General features: G+C 48.7%; 1 protein-coding gene and 1 long non-coding RNA gene across 5 annotated transcripts in view; one reads left to right on the top strand and one right to left on the bottom strand.

Moving 5' to 3' along the window:
- Nucleotides 1–9,194: 9,194 nt before the first annotated feature.
- LOC147240248 (uncharacterized) lies at nucleotides 9,195–13,435 on the bottom strand. Its single transcript, XR_015111255.1, has 3 exons — nucleotides 13,357–13,435; nucleotides 9,531–9,662; nucleotides 9,195–9,283 (listed from the first exon to the last, which is right to left on the bottom strand). It is a non-coding gene; the product is annotated as an uncharacterized LOC147240248 (long non-coding RNA).
- The window catches only part of LOC147240249 (semaphorin-6C-like), a 112,646-nt gene continuing 105,344 nt past the window's right edge, over nucleotides 13,028–20,329 (top strand). For all 4 annotated transcript variants that reach the window (XM_086193319.1, XM_086193320.1, XM_086193318.1 and 1 more), the window contains exon 1: nucleotides 13,028–13,225. The gene's annotated coding sequence lies outside the window, so the exon portion shown is untranslated. The remainder of the gene's footprint in view (nucleotides 13,226–20,329) is intronic.

Here is a 20,329-nt window from a genome sequence, read left to right on the forward strand (position 1 = left end):
AATATCTCACTGACAGGGCGGCCTGGTGGAGCAGTGGTCCTCACCGTGGCCCCCAGCAAGAAGGTTGTGGGTGGAGCCCCGGCTGCAGCACGGGGTCTTTCTGGGTGAGTCTCCATGTTCTCCCTGTTCCTGCTGGGTTCTCTCTGGTACTCCAGCTTCCTCCACAGTCCAAAGACATCAAGAGGGACCAGGTTAATCCAGACTCTAAATTGACCGTAGGCGTGGCTGGGAGAGCCAATGGTTGTCTGTCTCTATGTGTTGGCCCTGCCATGGACTGGTGACCTGTCCAGGGGGAAGGCTGCTGGGATAGGCTCCACCCCCCGCCCCCCCCCCCCAAAATGAATGGATGGGTCTCAATGACAAACCTTAGAAAGAGGTGTTTTGCGGTGTGCATCTCTGAGCTTGTGGTCTCCATAAGAAAGCTACAGTCATAAAACTACAAGGTCGATCGTCAATCGTGTGTCAATCATAAATCTTGACATAAAACACACACTGTCTCTCATGTAACTGCTGCGATTGAATCACAGGATCAACAGCTGGACATGATGGATGTTTATGACTGTAATAAACCTTCAGCAGCGCCGCCTCCTCATCGCCGCAGTAACGACGTGTTGCTGGAGGACAGATGGACAGTTCTGTACCTCCTCCATCACCTGCCACCCGTTCAGATCTGCAACCTCAGCAGGGATTCGTTCTTCATCTGCACTGTAAAACCCTCATCATCCCCCCGGGTCACATGCTGCCGACCAGCTGCTGCCTCCGCCAGTCCCCCGTGTTGTTGTAGCGTGAGCTGTTGTCCCCGCCATGATGGTTTATAGCACCGTTCCTTTATGCTAATCTGCCCCCACCTTCACCCTGCCCGCTCACCTCTCTCCAGGTACTGATGGACGATCGGGGGGGGGGGGGGGGGCGACAAACATGTAGCGAGTGGCTTCCCTTTTAGATTTAAAGACAAAAACCAGAAAACCCTTGAAGCTGCATCACGTTTGCCTCCTCGTCCATCCTGGAGTACACAGCTTCACCCGCCGCGACGATGGTGATGATGATGTTTGAGACGATGGCGGAGCAAAGCCTTGTGTTTCTCCAGGGTTCCTCTGGTTTTCAGCTCCTGCAGGTCCTGAATCAGTGACCTCACACAGACACACCTGATACCAGCCTGGTCACGCTGCTGGCTCAGAGATCCTACGTATCCAAAGTAAAACATGTATTCCAGTGGTTCAGTCCTCTAACCTTTGACCTCTACGGGTCATTTAAGATGATTGTTCCGTCTTGTAGTTTCTCATTTGGAAGTACATCTTCTTCTTCATCACCGTCGTCATCCTGCAAAATGTTTCTCTCCAAACTACCTGATGGGTCCGGATGAGTGTCAGGACTAAAGTAGTAAGTCAACGAAAGTATGAACACTCAAGTAAGGTACTGATACCTCAACATGGTACTTGAGTAGCGATCCTCTACTTCCTGGCAGTGGAACCTTTCTGGCCGATTGCAAGACGCACATCTTTGCTACACATGGGACTTGAGTGATGTCACACTCCTCCGACTGGACTCGCCAACAGTTTCTTCATGATGATGTTGAGTTGATTGATATTTGTTGCTGTAAACTTTGACCTTGTGCTCTTCTAGTGGGTGGAGCTTGACGGAAGCCAGTTGCTCCGTTGGAAGACACGCCAGCCGTCCATCGCTCACTTAGACAGAACAAGTCAAGAAGTCCAGGTTTGAAGAAGTTCCCTCAGCTGCCTCCGTCGGTGTTTGACTTTCTCCTCTCGGGCCGAGACAGACGCCTCTCAGGTGGCGTTGCTCCTTCACTTATGTGTGAAATGATTCGTCAGCTGAGCGGCGACAGACGGATGATGGATGGATGAACACCGAGATGCAGGGAGACGGTGACATTTAAAAAACTCTTGAACTCATTTCAGTGATTTATTTCCTCCATCAGCCGTCCATCTCTCTGTTTGTTCATCCGCCTGTTGATCCGCAACTCCATCGCTTCGTCACTGACATCATCATCCATCCTTCCCACCTCCCTCTCTCTGTTCTTTTTGTCACTCTGGAGATCCGGTACCACGGTGGAACGTTAGACAGAAATACACGTAGAGTTTGGTTACTAATTTGTCTGTTTATGCCTTCAGTGTGACAGACACACACATACAAATACACAGCGGAGGCAGGGATAAACGAAAGACACTTCTGGTTTGAAAACTTCTGCAGCTGTTTCGGTGAAAATAATGCAGAAGTTGTGTAATCTGTAATCTATTACCTTCAAATGAGAGTAACTAGTTATTTGTAACTTGCCTGCATTATTAGAAGTGGAATGCTGTCATTCTCATTAGCCGGCGGCGCTGCAAGGAGCCTCCCGATCGCTCGCTGCAGCTCCCTGGAACGTTGGCCTTTTAACAGCTTATGATGGAGATTTGAGTACTTAAAGCTCAGCGCTGCACTTGAGGGAGGGACAGAAGGGTGGAGGGATGGAGGGTGGAGGGATGGAGGGTGGAGGGATGGAAGAGGAATTAAGGTGAGATGAAGGAAATGAGGGAAGAAGGGATATGGAAGAGAAAAAGCAACAGCAGGCAGGAAGTCAGAGGAAAGGAGTGATGCAGAGGAGCAGGTGGTCCAGTTCTGAGCCCCTGACATTAAAGAACCCGAATGTACTTTGGATCCTCCTGTTATGCTGAAAACCAGCCGGTCACTTAGCAACCGAATCGGAGGGAACACATTTACTCAACAGTCATTTGCTCCAGAAACAGTGTGAGGGTCGTTTTCCTACCCAGGTGGTGTTTCCTGTGACTGCTGCAGCAGGCCAGGATTTACTGGTCCAGTCTGGTGGGACGTTCAGGATGTTCTGGGCTCATTGAGGGGACGTTCCCTCCAGATCCCCCCACTGCTCCAGTGGAACGCTTGTAGGAACATTTAGGGGACAAATTAACGAATCACTTACTTACTTACTCTCCCAGAAGAACTGCAGAACTTTAAGAACATGTTGCCAAAGGTAAAGCACCTCGAGAAGCTCGAACTGTTCGACTCTGAGTCTCCTCATCAGCAACAGACCAGGATGGCGAAGGCGACGAGGGCAACAAGATGTGTTTATGGCAGGCGGCGAAGGCGAGCAGCACTCATCAAAGAGGCGTTTCTGTGACGTTTCCCTTGAATAAGCCCGAAGGCTCATAAAGCTGCTGATTCTGACTGGGAGTGACAGGAAGTGACGGATTCAGCGAGGTTAAAGAGCGAAGAAGCTTTCACATGACAGGACGGGAAGAGGAGGGAGAGGACGATGAGGAGAGTTGTTAATAACTGAAGGAGGGTAAATATTTAGGGACCCTGGTGCTTTTAGCCCCCAGGCTCCGGGCAGCTTAGTGTTAAGTCCTGATATTAGCCGGCAAACCGCGGCGTGAACCTGCCGGCCGCTGACGTGCTGACAGGCGGTGAAACGACAGGAGGAGCCATGAGGATTAGCCTGAAACGGCTAATGCTGCTGTCAAAGCTTCATCGGGGACGTTTGTCCCTTCACCATCCTCGTCCATGCAGCCACAGCTCAGAGACGAAAAAGGTCCTGCAGGGAGTCACAGCTTTTATCCTGACATTGAAGACAATATGAGGTTGATGCGTCGAAACGCCGCTGAGCCGTCCCGGACCGGAACCTTCATGTTCTGGTCTTTCCTTCATTAATAAAGTGAACACATGAAAGCCCTGTGTGTGTGTGTGCGCGCGCGTGTGTGTGTGTGTGTGTGTGAGCGAACTATTCCAGCCTTCATGTTTGTCCGTGTGTTCAGTGACATTTGTTAACAGGACCGTTCAAAGACTCTGAGGCTTAAGTTTGGCTGGTCGGGAGGAGGCGGAGTCAGGAGGGAAGAAGAACCCACTACATTTTGGCTTTTATCTTCTTAGCTGAAAATATTTCATGACATCACGTCAGGCTCACAGCAATTATGTTGTTTATTTTTCAAATTAAATTCAGTAAAAGGAAAGTGGAAGTCAGCTGAATCTCGGCTGTGCGAGGACTTCAGGAGGTTAGAGGAGAATAATCCTGCAGGTTGGAGCCTCGTCTCGCTCCCTGAGCTCCTCGCTGACCTCGCTGATCTCTACTTCTTAATACTCACCATTCCCTTCATTATTTCTGCCCCAGAGGCTCCTGGGAAACGTCGTCTTCCTCTCCAAAGAGGCCTTGACCTCGGCCGGAGCATCTGTGGCGTTCGGCCCTGCCGGGCAGCGCTGAGGTGTTGTGGTGTGGATGGTCACATCCACAGGTCAGAGGTCAGAGATTTTTCTCCCTCTGAGTGAATGCTAATAAATGTCACCTCCGAGCGTGAAGTCCCAGGATATCTGGTGATTCAGCAAAAGCTTCACGGAGCGTTACGGAGAAGACAAATGAGACTGTAAAAGAGATTAAACGTCAGATTTATAAGTGCGGCGCTGCAGCCTGTGAGAGGGAGACGTATAAAACACCCCAGAAAACTACTTCCTACCGATGAGCTTCATTATTGAGACGCTGAGACTCATGGAACCTTGTTAAAGTTCTGTTAGGGCTAACTTTCTATGAGCTTTAAAATAATTTCCCTGCAGCTGAAACTGCCTGATTTGATCTTCAAACCGGCTGCAGGATCCTCCTTAAATACTCGTCAAGTTTCCTCCAGTTTTTATTGACATCTAATGAGTTCAGCCCCAGTAAAACAACTTGAAATGGCGCAGGATGCTTAAAAGGAGCCGATGACTTTGAGATGATTGAGACTTTAAATGCAGGTGTTGCTTCTCAGATGAGGAGGAATCCATTTGGGAGGTATTTTGTTTGATCGATGACTTACTGGCCAGCTGTCAGGAACCAGAGTGAGCAGAGGTTCTCCGTCGTGTTCTTCATCACATCTGAAGGAACTCTTCTGAGCAGAGAAGCTCTTGTCTGCGGATCTTTCTGATGTCAGCAGCGTTTGATCACGAGAAATCTGATCCAGCGTCAGCCAGCTGACACGTCTGATAGTTTATCACTTTGAATCAACTGGTTTTTGCAGATTCATTGTTGTTTGCTAAGTGTTTGAAGTTTGGTTTCTTGATCATTTTGTCGTCAAAAATCCCAGTTCATTTAGATTTCTTTTTTAAATTTTTGTTTGTTTTTTTAATTAAAAGAAAAGTAGGAGATCAGCCACACAAAACAAATCAGCATTAAATTTTCTAAGAATGGAAATGGTTGACGTGTCGAAAGGTCAGATCTGTGGTGGGAGGTGATGGAGCTCATCATGATGGAGGATTTAGCTTTCATGTCTTTAGAATGATGTACAGTTCAACATTTTATCACGTCAAACTTTTAATCTGCTGTACTCTGTTGAACCAAGTACCTGAGCGGAGAGTCTGGCTCTGGTTGAGTCTGATGGTGTTCTGGATCTCCTCAGGAGGAGGTCTTCCTCTGGTGTGTGGCGACCACAGAGCATCCTGGTCTTCATCCTGGCTGATGAAGACTCTGATGAATCACAGGGGAAACTCGTTCTGCTGAGTCATGGCGAAGCCTCCGAAGGGTGAGAGAGCGAGTCAGCAGGTTTCAGCGAACAGGAGAGACGGAGGAAGTTCCACTGATTTCCATTATATTTGCAAATGTCTGCCTGTGTTTGCTTATTGATCTGTGTGTGTGTGTGTGTGTGTGTGTGTGTGTGTGTGTGTGTGTGTGTGTGTGTGTGTGTGTGTATTTTGTGTTTGAGTGGTTTTAGGGCCACTGATTAATTTTCCGCTCCACCGAGGAGGTCATGTGATCACTGCCGTCAGTTTGTCTGAACTGAAAAACTTCTTGTGTTCCCCCTGATGACCTTTAATGACCTCCATGACCTCTGTAGGCTCCTCTAGACTCTTGTTAGCAACCCAGGTTTTTAAGACTCCACCACTCCAACATCCACCAGTCTGGTGTTTACTGGTGGATCTGATGTAGACCTGAACCTCCACCATCCACCAGTCTGGTGTTTACTGGTGGATCTGATGTAGAACTGAACCTCCAACATCCACCAGTCTGGTGTTACTGGTGGATCTGATGTAGACCTGAACCTCCACCATCCACCGGTCTGGTGTTTACTGGTGGATCTGACGTAGAACTGAACCTCCACCAGTCTGGTGTTTACTGGTGGATCTGATGTAGAACTGAACCTCCAACATCAACCGGTCTGGTGTTTACTGGTGGATCTGATATAGAACTGAACCTCCACCAGTCTGGTGTTACTGGTGGATCTGATGTAGAACTGAACCTCCACCATCCACCAGTCTGGTGTTTACTGGTGGATCTGATGTAGAACTGAACCTCCAACATCCACCGGTCTGGTGTTTACTGGTGGATCTGACGTAGAACTGAACCTCCACCAGTCTGGTGTTTACTGGTGGATCTGATATAGAACTGAACCTCCACCATCCACCGGTCTGGGGTTTACTGGTGGATCTGATTTAGAACTGAACCTCCACGATCCACCGGTCTGGGGTTTACTGGTGGATCTGATTTAGAACTGAACCTCCACCATCCACCGGTCTGGTGTTTACTGGTGGATCTGATGTAGAACTGAACCTCCACCATCCACCGGTCTGGTGTTTACTGGTGGATCTGATGTAGAACTGAACCTCCACCATCCACCGGTCTGGTGTTTACTGGTGGATCTGATGTAGAACTGAACCACCAACATCCACCGGTCTGGTGTTTACTGGTGGATCTGATGTAGAACTGAACCTCCAACATCCACCAGTCTGGTGTTTACTGGTTGATCTGATGTAGAACTGAACCTCCACCATCCACCAGTCTGGTGTTTACTGGTGGATCTGATGTAGAACTGAACCTCCAACATCCACCGGTCTGGTGTTTACTGGTGGATCTGATGTAGAACTGAACCTCCAACATCCACCGGTCTGGTGTTTACTGGTGGATCTGATGTAGAACTGAACCTCCAACATCCACCGGTCTGGTGTTTACTGGTGGATCTAATGTAGAACTGAACCTCCACCAGTCTGGTGTTTACTGGTGGATCTGATATAGAACTGAACCTCCACGATCCACCGGTCTGGGGTTTACTGGTGGATCTGATTTAGAACTGAACCTCCACCATCCACCGGTCTGGTGTTTACTGGTGGATCTGATGTAGAACTGAACCTCCACCATCCACCGGTCTGGTGTTTACTGGTGGATCTGATGTAGAACTGAACCTCCACCATCCACCGGTCTGGTGTTTACTGGTGGATCTGATGTAGAACTGAACCTCCAACATCCACCGATCTGGTGTTTACTGGTGGATCTGATGGAGAACTGAACCTCCATCATCCACCGGTCTGGGGTTTACTGGTGGATCTGATTTAGAACTGAACCTCCAACATCCACCGGTCTGGTGTTTACTGGTGGATCTGATGTAGAACTGAACCTCCAACATCCACCGGTCTGGTGTTTACTGGTGGATCTGATGTAGAACTGAACCTCCACCATCCACCGGTCTGGTGTTTACTGGTGGATCTGATGTAGAACTGAACCTCCAACATCCACCGGTCTGGTGTTTACTGGTGGATCTGATGTAGAACTGAACCTCCAACATCCACCGGTCTGGTGTTTACTGGTGGATCTGATGGAGAACTGAACCTCCATCATCCACCGGTCTGGGGTTTACTGGTGGATCTGATGTAGAACTGAACCTCCAACATCCACCGGTCTGGTGTTTACTGGTGGATCTGATGTAGAACTGAACCTCCACCATCCACCGGTCTGGTGTTTACTGGTGGATCTGATGTAGAACTGAACCTCCACCATCCACCGGTCTGGTGTTTACTGGTGGATCTGATGTAGAACTGAACCTCCACCATCCACCGGTCTGGTGTTTACTGGTGGATCTGATGTAGAACTGGACCTGCTGGTGTCTCCAGCTGCTGGGATTCACTCACTTTACTGTGGTTCAGACATTAAACTGGACTTTCAAAAATTCTCATTGTGGGTTTTGGCTCCTGTGCCACTCTTAAGAAGATAAGAGGAACGGTATTTTCACAATAAGACGAAAAATAAGATAAAAATCCTATTAAACACAGAAATAATCAAAAGTCCAAAAGTCCTCAACAGTCCAAACACGAGTCCTGGATCCACACTCACGCCTCCTTTGTCACACTCAGTTGTCCTTCGTCCTACAGATGATCGACATCATAAATCCAATGACCATCGAGTGACACCACCTGTGACCTTTGACCCTGAGGGTGTGATGAGCCTCCAGAGGAGGGAAAGAAGCTCACATTCTCTGGTGACAGTACGTATCCCCAGAACGCCATGAAGGAATTTCTCTCTATCTGCCACAAACATCCACCGGGACTCAAGATTTGGGGGTCAAAGGTCACTGTGACAGACACGCATCACTCATACATATATATCTAGTTGCTGATTTGTTTTGATTTTCTCTTAAAACAAATTAAGTTCTGATGATTTTCTGGTGACACGCACGCATTCAACTCAAGGTGACTTTGCTGCGGTGAACACACACACACACACACACACACACACACTGCAGGTTTGTGATCTGATTACAATTATGATAGTGTCAGACGTTTAAATATGATTGGAATGATGATGTGCGCCGTCTTTTACTCTTTCACTCACAAAGGTTTTGGACTGATTTGCATTGGGAAAACACACCCACACACACTTGAACACACACACACACACATACACACACACACACATACACACACACTAGATGACAATTAAGATAACGACAGACTTATTCAGACTCAAAAGATTGAATTATGAGTGGACTCAGAAATAAAAGGTAGAGGCACACAAACCGTCTTTAGACAGAAACATTTTTTCATTTTCTTAAGTGTAACTTTAGAGTTTGATCTACCGTGTGTGTGTGTGTGTGTGTGTGTGTGTGTGTGTGTACGTGCGCGCGCATGCGTGTCTGAGGTGAGAATGACGGAGGGATGGAGGGAGAGCAAGCAAAGGCAGGCTGAGGAGGATCAGGGAACACAGGAGCGAGTGACAGGAGGTCTGATTACATTCACAATCTGAATATTTGATGAGCCGCTTCATGGGACTCGTCATGTGATTCATGTCAGCTGCAATCAAGCATTTAAATGACAGCGAGCACACATATGTTTGAGTCGCATCTGTCACTGCTGCTGCAGGTCCAGACGAGTGTCGGGTTGTTTCCCAGCATCGCGCCTGCAGCTGGTAAGCCTCCACTTCCTGTCCTGGACCAAAGCTTAGACATGGACGTCCACACAAGCCCGGATCTTCACATCGCCTCTGCTTCAATTCCGTGTACGTCCTCTTGTTCTAAATCCTGGTCGTATTGGTGGACGGCTCCTGTTTGATATCAGCAACAATGACGCAAGTCAGAAAGAAGAGACGAGATGTAACTTTTCTCATGTTTGCTAGTTTGAGGCACCAAACACCAACGTTATGGCCCCTGAACCTGAACACTCACCCATGCAGAGACTTCCATCACATAACACTGATAAATCCTGTTCACATACTGAGGAGGTTGCCTGTTGACAGCAGTGCTAACAGTTAGCAGTTAGCTCAGTTCAGCTGTAGGCTCTTGTTTTAGTACCTCGTACTACATCAGCACCACTTTGAGGTTTTGTTGTTGTTTTGATCAGCACGTTCACCAGCGCGGCGTTTGCTCCCTCTGCTGCCTCTCACTCTGGTTCAGGTGATCGCTGAAAGGGACCTGAGGGAAAAGCTATGAAAAACAAAGACAAGCAGGACACACGGGGAGCACAATGACGTGGAGGAAGATGATAAAGACACGCATACAAAACGGTTAGAAACCCACAAACAACAAAGAGTATCATTGTGGACGCAGGTTGTGTAGAATTAAAAACTCCAACTTCATCTTTCACTGAGAAGCTCAAGGTCAAACACACACACACACACACACAGTGAAGACTTCAGTTTGAAGACGTCCAGCTGTTTGTGGACTCTCCGTTCACCGAAGACTCGTTTTGTGAAGCTTTATCTCCGACAGCTGCTCTCGGACCTGTCGGCTTCATATGGAAGCATCATTTTGATGTGGCGCCATATGGACCATCACACCTCGCCAGCACACACATTTGAGCTCTGACGCGCATCAATGCTCAAAGGTTTTATCGCACATCCTAGGAAACTCGATGCGGAGATGTCATGGTTTCCTCCGTCTTGTGTTGTTAACTCTGCTCACGTGGGAACGCTCTCGGGATCTGTGAGGCTTTCGTTTTTTCAAACTCATCAAAAGTGTGTATTCTTACACACTCACTGATGTCATTTATTGTCTCTGAAGTAGTACCCCCCCCCCCCCCCCACACACACACCCCTGAAGGTTGGAACCTCTAAGATTTATTGTTCTGATTCCGATGAGGGCGGTGAGCGGCACGAGTCAGTGTGTGAAATGGAAACGCTCATCCATTTATTTATGTCATGCATTTCATCGGGCTGCTGCTGGTTAGTATGTTTGAGCTGGAATCTGTCTGAGGGGATCAGGCAGGCAACGCCCACCACACACAGCAGCAAGAGGATGAGCTTGTGGGCGGCTAAAGTCATGCAAGTCAGCGCCAACCCAGATGGAGACAAATTGAATTCAGTTCGGCGCCTTTACGATGAGTCCACATCGCTTTGGTCGTTCAGATCAAAGGTCAAGTTTCAAGGTCACATGAAATGACGTCACTATCAGGAACAACTTGAGGGAATTTGGTCAGCAAAGTCAGTGGTTCTTTGCTAATCAATGTGAACTTAGCAAAAGCATGCTAATGCTAATTTCTCACTTTTTGGACACCATAGTAATGACCTGTCATCCTGACAGTTACTAGGAGCAAAGTAATTAGTGCTAGCTTAGCACTGGTGCTCTGATGTTAATTTTGAGTGTTTTTTTTAATTAAATTTTGGACACAGGAGGAATGACCTCTCATGCTTACACTTACCATGCTAATTAGCATTAGCTCAGCTTTATTATGCTCATTCTTATTGGTTTGTTTGACACTTGAAGCTCCACCTCACACCTTCATAGCTAAAGTTAGCTGGCACTGGCATTAGCATGCTATGGCTAATATGTACTTCTTGGGTTTTGGACATCTGAGGAATCACCGCATTATCATTAACCTGATAATTAGCATTAGCTGAGCAGTTGCATGCTATGGCAGACGCATTGCATTTCTTCAGGAATTCCCATTTTGAGTTTGAGTAAAGTTTCAAAGAATGTAACATGATAGCCAGGAGGCCAACAGCACCGAGGTTTAGTTCAAGCCTCTGTCCTTCTGACACGCGTTGCTAGTTGTGTTTGCACAGTTGTTTAGCAACAGGAGCCATTTAAACAGCGTGGTCACAATATCACAATTTTCTGAATCATATTGGAATATCGAAGGCACTTAAACACTGATTAGACGTTCTGACGTTTCCCAGGGTCAAAAGGATTCATCCTCAATGAAACATGTTTGTCTGACTCAAATTTTAAATCAGTCCAGCCAATATTTGTCGAGATGTTGAGTTGCCGGCATCGGAGCAGCTGCTGGTTTTCATTCTCTCAGCGTTTCATCGCCAACATGAACAAGTGTTGAGCGGAGAGTCGATGCAGACATCAGTCTAATCAGGCGCACAGGAACGCTAACTCAAGCACAATCACAGGCTTATTTCCCCAGACGTCTTCATATTCCATTTCATAAACAGCAACAGGACGGACGGATCGGAGGACGTGAAGACAGACGGATGGAGAGGCGGCCGAGGACTGAGGGGATTTGGTTTCTAATCCCAGCGCTGCATCCGCGGCTTTGCTTCTCTCTGTCTACTTGCCTCTAATTATTCTGCAGAGGAACAAACTCAATTTGTCAGCAGGAAATTTAATTGAAGATTCCTCGTGGAAATCATTTTACAACCGTGAGGAGCAGAGTTGAGTGTTGCTTCCCATTACTAGTGTTTGCTCTTGTTCCTGTGGAGAAGCAGGCCCCCTGCAATGGAGTCTTTAAGACCACAGCTAGCGAGAGTTAGCATGAGGCCAAAGGTCCTGGGTGATGTGAAGACGAGGTCGAAGACCACCAGACCACTACCCCCCAGCAGAGGTGTGCCATGTTGATGACTCGCTGAGTCCCACGACGCTCTCTCGTGCTGCAGATACGCAGGCTGCACGTGTGACCTCCAAAACACACAAATGTCTCTTTTTTGAACCAACAATTCAAAACAGGTAGATTAAGGCAGTGCTTCATCCAGAAAGAGTACTTCGTCTTTGAAGTACTCACCACGAGGAGTGTTGTGCAGACAAACAGGGTTTTTACCTGCTGCATCAGAAAGAGCGGGTCACGTGATTTTAGCCTGCAGCTACAACAGCAAAAACGTCGGTTTACGGACTGGGATGCACACCATCTGGGATCGTCCACGTCTCAGCAAATGTCAACAGATGTTTTCGACAATTTTGCTGTTGTTAGCTTGTCAGCTTCAAGCTGAAAATATGTGGCTGAATCTTTTTGCCTTCTGGAGGTAATAAGTCCAGAAAAGTATATGACTGCTACAGGAAGTTAGCAACCAGAGACAATCTTACAAGTGTTGGTCAGGAGGGTCAGACGAATTCTGAATGACCGAAAACTTGTAATGTGAGATGTTGATATGTCGTGAGTCACATCTACAAATTCATATCAATTTGAATCCGTGTCGTGAAACGTCACAGTTTTGCGTGTCTGAACAAGACAGAACGCCATCTGAATACCTGCAACACACACTCACCTGTCCACGCACAGGTGCTTCACCTGCCGTGTCCTGAATAAAACACTCCTCAAAAGGTTTGTTCTGCTGAAACCAACTAAAAGAGTGGTTGAAAGCTAAAAACCTACTCGCTGTTTGAATTGTCATGAATGTTTGTTTGTAAAATGTTCTTTTTACTGCTCTGTCATAATTCCTTTCTTTTAGTAAATCGTTACTGAAATAAACTGTTAAACTCAATACAGCTCATTCAAATCAGAGTGGGCGGTGTCTTGATAAAGCCCCGCCCTCTGATCGATGAGGAGGCCTGTGATGCTAATGAGAAGGGCGTGGCCTCCAGCCGGAGACGCCGGGCTCTCAGAGCCGTCTCATTGTGTCGCTTGGAGCCGAAGCAGAAGCACCGACTCTCTGCCGCCTCTCAGCGCTCTCCCGCTGGATTTATACCTGGAGCGGCGGCTCGGTGCCGGTGCAGGATTTTCCCGCCGCGCGCGTGAGTGGAAATAACCGGACGTGTGTTGTGGATTAATGTGTTGGAGCCGGACGGAGCGGAGTCTCCGGTTCCTGTCGGGATGTGGACGCGGAGAGGTGAGTTTCTCCAGGAGACCCGCAACCTGCTCCCGCTAAATGACTGTGTGTGTGTGTGTGTGTGTGTGTGTGTGTGTGTGTGTGTGTGTGTGTGTGTGTGTGTGTGTGTGTGTGTGTGGGCTGTCAGTCACCGGGCTGGAGACCCTCGGAGTCACACCGGGACCCTTCAGCCTCCCGTGGGCTCGTCCGTCTCCCCCGCTGGCAGGAGCTCCATCGGGGCGTCTGAGCCGCGCACGCGGAGCTGGCGTCTGGGCGTTTGTCTTTGTCTCGTGCCCGGCTGAAGGGTTAAGTCTGGGGGTCGGTCCCCCGTCAGCTGCGGTCTGACTTCTCCATCAGATCATCTGTCACCCACACCTGAACACCACATCCACCCCCCAAGAATCCACTGCTTTATTGATCCACCAGTTCGTAGGTGAATGTGGACGTCCAAGTTTCCAGCGCTTCAGATGACGTCACCAGACCCGAAGACGTTTAGTCAAGAGTGTGTGTGTGTGTGTGTGTGTGTGTGTGTGTGTGTGTGTGTGTGTGCGCTCTACAGTTGGAGCTTGGCTGCTCAGGTTTGTCTGGAGGTTTTAATGACATTAACTGATGATTTCTTTGCTCTGGGCTCAGTGAAAACCTGGTTTTTAAGAAGCGGGACTACCAGTGCGTGATTGGTGACATCACTGGGAGTCTGGTGGCTGAACCCCCTGAGCCTCTTTCCCCCACCTTGACGGCAAACCTCATGAGGAGGGACGTGGTCAGGTTTATGTTCAAGGGTTTGACCCAATGACTGAGAGCAGCTGGCCGAAAGTAAATTAGTCACCAACTGTTCTGATCATTGATTTTGAGCAAAAATGTCTGTCTTTGGCCTGCGCCAGACTTTCAAAGATCAGAATGAACTTCTTTTCTGGTCATTTGTGACATAAAACCGTTGACTGCTGGGCAGACAAAGACTGGGAACTGTGAGGAGGATTTTCACATTTTTCCTGGCTAAAGGAGGAGAATCTTCATCAGCTGCAGCTCTGACCAGCAGCCGCCCGGCTCGTGAGAGACGAGCTGGGTTTTAGATTGCTGACAGAATTTGGATTGATTTCTGAGAATCCTGGCAACTGACGGTCGATCAGCTGACGGACTCATTTTGATCTTCCAAAACAAGACGTCAACTTTGAGTCTGGAGAGTCGAATAAATAATAGAAGCTGCTGATGAAGGCAGAGATGCGGTTGGTGGTTTGGTGCGTGGTCATGATGGCGAGCGCGGTTGCTGCAGTTGTGTGACATCACAAATGATACCCTTAATAATCTCTGACTTTGATGTCTGACATACTGCTGACATTATTACTACATGTCCCGCCTCTTTGTCCCTCAGGATTTGTTGTTTGAGGGGCGGGGCCATGGGTTGTGTGACATCACAAAACCTCCCTGACTATCTCTGACTTTGATCTCAGTCATTCTGTCTGTCAACCTGACAGCTTTGATGTCTGACGACACAGAACATCACAGACGTGTGTAGTGCTGGTATGTCTGTGATCTCTGTTGTAAGGAACCCAGCTGTTCAACACGCATTTCAGCAGCAATTTTATGGTTCCACAGGGGGAACAAAAGTGATGTCTCAGTAGTTCCGCCCTCGCTGAGATGGTACAGAGATTGTGTTGTTTCCTGGATCCTGATGCTTAATGGCGTCTCGTTTGACTTCACGCAGAATTTGTTTTCCTATGTAACCGTGGTTATTTGACTCTAATCAGGCAAAATGTACCTAAGATGACATAGAACGGATGTCTCTCTGTGGGTTCCGCCATTTTTGTTTGACATCAGACACAGAGATGAAGAGTTTTCCAGTAAGAAGTTAAGTGACGTTCTACTGTGCTTATCCAAGTATGAGGGAACGGCCCGGTCCTGAACCGTTCCATTCCACCGATCACTGTGGAGAACCAGGAGCGGCCCTTGGAACCTCGTTGGTGGAATCGTCATTGATCAGTGAGGAACTGAACTCTGGTCCCTGGTTGGTTGGGACGTTCCTGTGTGCAGCAGCGTTTCCCCGTTTGTTCACATGAGAAGCAGAACCAGGAGAGGAGGGTCTGAGCGGAACCCTCCAGCATGAACGCTGGTGTAGTTTCACAGTCAAATCCTGGAGGAAAACCCCCGCCGAGGCTTTTACCGGGGTCATCGGAGCAGGTGGGCTCCCGTATTAACCCTGATGGGGGATTTACGGTAAATCGTCCGAGTAAACAGCCTAAATTGCCCTTAAGTGGCTTTTATTGGCCGCTCGTTAACCGGGCCATCCTGTACTGGGATTGGTTAATTTATGAGGACAGTTCGTCCGACCGGCGGCGTCCTGCTGCCCCTTTAGGTTTTTATCATTGAAATGAAGTCATGTCACTTAAAGGAAAGACGCCGTTCCGCTAGTTAACTGCCAATTATGAGCAGGATATTGAATTTTTAATGTCAACATTGATGCTTTTTGGCAGAGTTGCAGGACGGAGTCGCGTCCGCTGCTGGTTTTAATCACCGAACGACTACAAATATACTTTAGTCTCCTTTGACTATCAGTACCTGAGGGCGGCGTCCTCTACGGCGGTGCGGTGAGGCCTGGTTACGCCTCGGGATCAGGGAAGTCTCAGAATGAGTGCGTCTGACGGGTTCAACTCTTCCTCCACGTTTTCACATGAGAAATAGATTTTACAATCTGCTTTAAAAGCCTCACATAAACGTTTACGAGCGAGAGTTCAGGCGGCCGATGAAGAGTGACACGAGGTGGAACTCTAATACGACTTAATGACGACTTCCCGCATGAAGAAATCTTTGAGTCGTAAACGTAAAATGCTCAGCTGATGTGGATATAAACCTTCATGAAACCTCAACCCACCGGTGACGTCACGCGAGGTCTGAGCCAATCATGAGCCAGGATGCAGAGGAGGAGGGGGAGGAGGAGGTGACTTTTCTTTTTCTCTAAATCATATTTGGAGTCTAGCGGAGCGTTTCCAGACGTCTGGCGGCTCTTGAATGAAGTCATTCATTAATGATGCAAGCCAACAGGCGTTGACTTCTCTGTTCTTCACGTCCAAATGACTCTGACGTTCCAGCGTTCTCAGGGCGCGTTAAAGACGCTGAAGTGCTTGAAGGAGCATCCACGTTCTTTACAGCTCTATGCAGTCTTGAACACATGAATTCCGCTTGTCTGTGAATGTAGAACGTTAGAACATAGAACATAGAACGTGGATAAGATCAGGATCTGAGCCAATCAAGTGCATGTCATTGCTCCTGATCAGATCTTTTTATGAGAAGCTCTGGTGTGGAACCTGACACCAGAGGCTGTTGGGTACCGGTGTAATAACGGTGGATGAACAGGGTTCTGAGCGTCACCTGACCCTCGAGAAACGTCTCGTTTCGCTGTTGCATTCTGATCCATGTGGTGCGAGAACATCTGGAAGTCTAACAGAGCTGCACAGTCACATGATCTTGCCACGTCCGTGTTAGCTGAGCGCCAACTGCCCTGCGGATAGATCCTGGTGGGGGGAGCAGCTGGGATTCTTGACCCAGGTTCTCAAGACAGGTACTTGGTACTTGGTAGTACCACATCATCTGGTCACTTGAAGGTACAGAGTCCCTCTTGGTGTAGTGAGCCACCCCTCATAAACCTTCCAGGTGCATCAGTCGAGCCCAGAGAACCGTTCTCATCCAGCAGAGGAACCTGGAAACTCTGCAGAGTGAAATTTGGAGGAAAGTTTGACTGGAGGGAGTTTCAGCAATCTGGAGGAGGTGGTGTTCGCTGACCTTCCTCCTCACTGGGAGCATCGTCCTCACCTGAGCGCGTCCGGCGGTCCAGCTTGTGTGTGTACCTGCTGGGATCCGAAGCCAACGGGATCGCAGTTTACAGCTGATGAATGTGGGTGTTTCTTCCTCCAGCTCGTGTCTCTGCACGCCGCTGCTTGTTGTTCTGGGATCATCAGAGGTCAACGTTTGTTGTTGTTGTTTGCAAACTCACAAAACCCACCATGTGGCGCCCCCCCCAGTCTAAACTGGTTCGTGGTGTTGTGACCCAAAATGTCTCTGTGCTTTTTCCTGCCTCACCGATGTGTCACCGCAGCAGCTGCCCGTCCTTTGTGTGTATTAACCTCGGGGTGCGTTTGGACACAATAACCTGTGAGTCCCTGGTGGGCGGGCTGGCGGGTGCGTGGCGAGGAGGAAGTGGAGAGAATAATGTTATTCCAGCTCGGGGAGATTAGCCGCGTCGCTGCAAAAGCCTCCAAACTGCCGCATGTCATCAGCCATTATGTTTGCCCGGCAAATCTGTGCTGCGGGACTCGCCTTTTGTTCTAATCCTGTGTGTGTGTGTGTGTGTGTGTGTGTGTGTGTGTGTGTGACTGCAGAAATCAGTGGAACTGAAACATCATCATTAGGGAGTCATAACAATCTCCCCATGTTGGAGGTGTGTCCTGTCTTGTTGGCGAAGGTTTGTCCTGACTGCTGATTGACAGGGTGATCAACGGCGATTTAATCCATCTTAATTTCCCCTCAGAACAAAGACGTGATGCAACGACCGCACATGTTTGTGCTGGAGCGCCGTGACCCTCGCTGAGCGCTTCCGTGACATCATCAGCCGTGGTCCGTGGAGGAACTCCTGCTCAGCCTTCATCGTCGTAGTTCTGGACGTGAGAACTGTAGCAGGAAGAGCCACTGTTTTTGGTCACTAACTGATGATGTCACGGGGCACACGGTCACTGAACTTACAGGTGTGTGGTTGAGATGTGGAGGCAGGTGAGAGGGCGGAGTTGTAGCTTGTCTTTGTTCTTGGTACGTTTGGAGAAGCCCATTTGTGATTTTTACATTTACCGCTTTGTTTCCTCATCTTAGTCTCAGGAGCAAAATCTGCCTGGTAGGAACTCCGACATTTAACAGATGGCTGTCTAGAACACGGTAGAACCGTCATGGAGGTGTGTACCGACCACAGTAGAACTCACTCTCACGCCATTGTTCTCTTGTTCTCTGACACGGCGTCTGATTTCTCCCTGCCGTGTCGTGATGTAACTCTTCCCTCTGCTCCTCGCTCATCTCGTCAACAATCTCACGTCATCATAATTGGATGATCTGAAAATAGAACCAATCATCATCAACCTGCTTCCGAGTCCAAGTTCAACCCTCGCAGTCCTTCACTCGTGCATGGTAGAAGCCGACCAGACGCGCTCGTGGGTCGCTGATCACACAGCTGGATGAAGGAGACCTGGAGCATAGGGACGGCCACCCGAGGGGTTGTGGACACTTTAGCTGCTGTTGAAAGTCAGTCTGCGTTAGCTTCGAGCTAAGCGTCCGTGGTCGTCTCTTTCTGCATCCTGGAGTCACCAGGAAGTCTGGAAGGAGGGAAGAACATCTGAGTGAGCTAGTAGTGAGTACTTGGAAGGAAAAATACTACTTTAGGAGAAGTATCACTTTAGGAGTTGTGAGATTTGTCAGCAGTGACCAGCCTGAGTTCGTAGCTGATTCATATCAGAATGTTCCACTGGACTCAGGAACCTTTGAGGAAATAACGAGTGACTGAATTCTCCTGCGGCGCTTCATCGCCGAGCCGCTCGCCACAGAGAAGCGTGATGCTGCGTCACACCAGCAACTCCACTGGGGCGACGGAGGTCTGACTTTTTTAAACACTCTTTAATATTGTTGGTTTTTGGATTGTTGATGATTAAAAACCAGCCTGCGTGTTTTTTGTGGAAGTTAAAAGAATGTGGAGAAGATCTTCGGGGCATCGTCACTCTTTCATGGCGTTTCATGAAGCGAAGAGAGAAAATATCAGATGAAAGACTAATGATCACTCTGAGGAAGCCAACACGCTCATCAGACCCGGCTCTGGTTCAACCATCAGAACCTTCAATGAGCTGTGAACAGTGACAGGTGGTGTGCTGATCCGTCCCGCTGCACCCTGGCCTGGGTCCGGTCTGTGGGGTCAGGCGCGAAGGCTCCAGCCCCGCCTCCATCCTCCCCGCTGTGACATCAGCATGTAATTGTATTTGGCAGCAGTTCTGACAGATGAAGCGTCTCTATTATAGAAACTGATTGTTTCTCTGCTAAACGCCCCATCGTCGTCTCTGAGCTTCATGTCAGGTTTTCTCTCTGAAATCTGTGGGTGAGGGAGGGAGTGTGAGATATCACTCTGTCATCACTTTTTCCTCCTTTCAGGACTGAAGACAAACGCAGCTGTTTTCTTGTTTGTTCAGTCTGTCGGAGCATCGTGAGCAGCATGTTCCTCCAAAATAAGATTTCTCAAACCAACATCAGTCACATTCACTCAAACTCAATATTCTGGTTCTTGCCTTTATTCTGAAAAATGTCTGAAAATGTTAGGATGGGGGAAAAGGCAAAATTCTGAATATCCAACCAGAATATGCTGTTTTAGTCAGGAATCTTGCATCAGTCAGGCTCGCGTGTGGCTCTGACGTTAGCTCTCACACACACACACACACACACACACACACACACACACACACACACACACACACACACACGTGTTAATTGCTGAAGAGGTAATTAGTATAATTAGCGCGTGTGTGTAGCAGCTTCAGGGTTTTGTTAAACTCTTCTTCTCTGATGTAAAGGAAATGCCCGAATCTTCCCCCCTCTGATCCTTCATCCCTCCTCCTCCTCCTGTAGTCTCCTCCTCCTCCTCCTCCTGTAGTCTCCTCCTCCTCCTCCTCCTGTTGTCTCCTCCTGCTCCTGTTGTCTCCTCCTCCTCCTCCTCCTCCTGTTGTCTCCTCCTGCTCCTGTTGTCTCCTCCTCCTCCTCCTGTTGTCTCCTCCTGCTCCTGTTGTCTCCTCCTCCACCTCCTCCTGTTGTCTCCTCCTCCTGCTCCTGTTGTCTCCTCCTCCTCCTCCTGTTGTCTCCTCCTCCTCCACCTCCTGTTGTCTCCTCCTCCTCCTGCTCCTGTTGTCTCCTCCTCCTCCACCTCCTGTTGTCTCCTCCTCCTCCACCTCCTGTTGTCTCCTCCTCCTCCTCCTCCTCCTCCTGTTGTCTCCTCCTCCTGTTGTCTCCTCCTTTTCTTTAAGGAGGCTGAATCTCCTCCATGAACCAGAGTTCTTGGACAGTTCAGGTTCTTCTCCAGGTCAGAGCTGGAACTGACAGCCTCCTCACGTGCGT

This window comes from Aulostomus chinensis, chromosome 22 (genome assembly GCF_037954235.1).
Source record: "Aulostomus chinensis isolate RoL2024-O1b breed Wild chromosome 22, RoL_Achi_v1.0, whole genome shotgun sequence".
Lineage (NCBI taxonomy): Eukaryota > Metazoa > Chordata > Actinopteri > Syngnathiformes > Aulostomidae > Aulostomus > Aulostomus chinensis.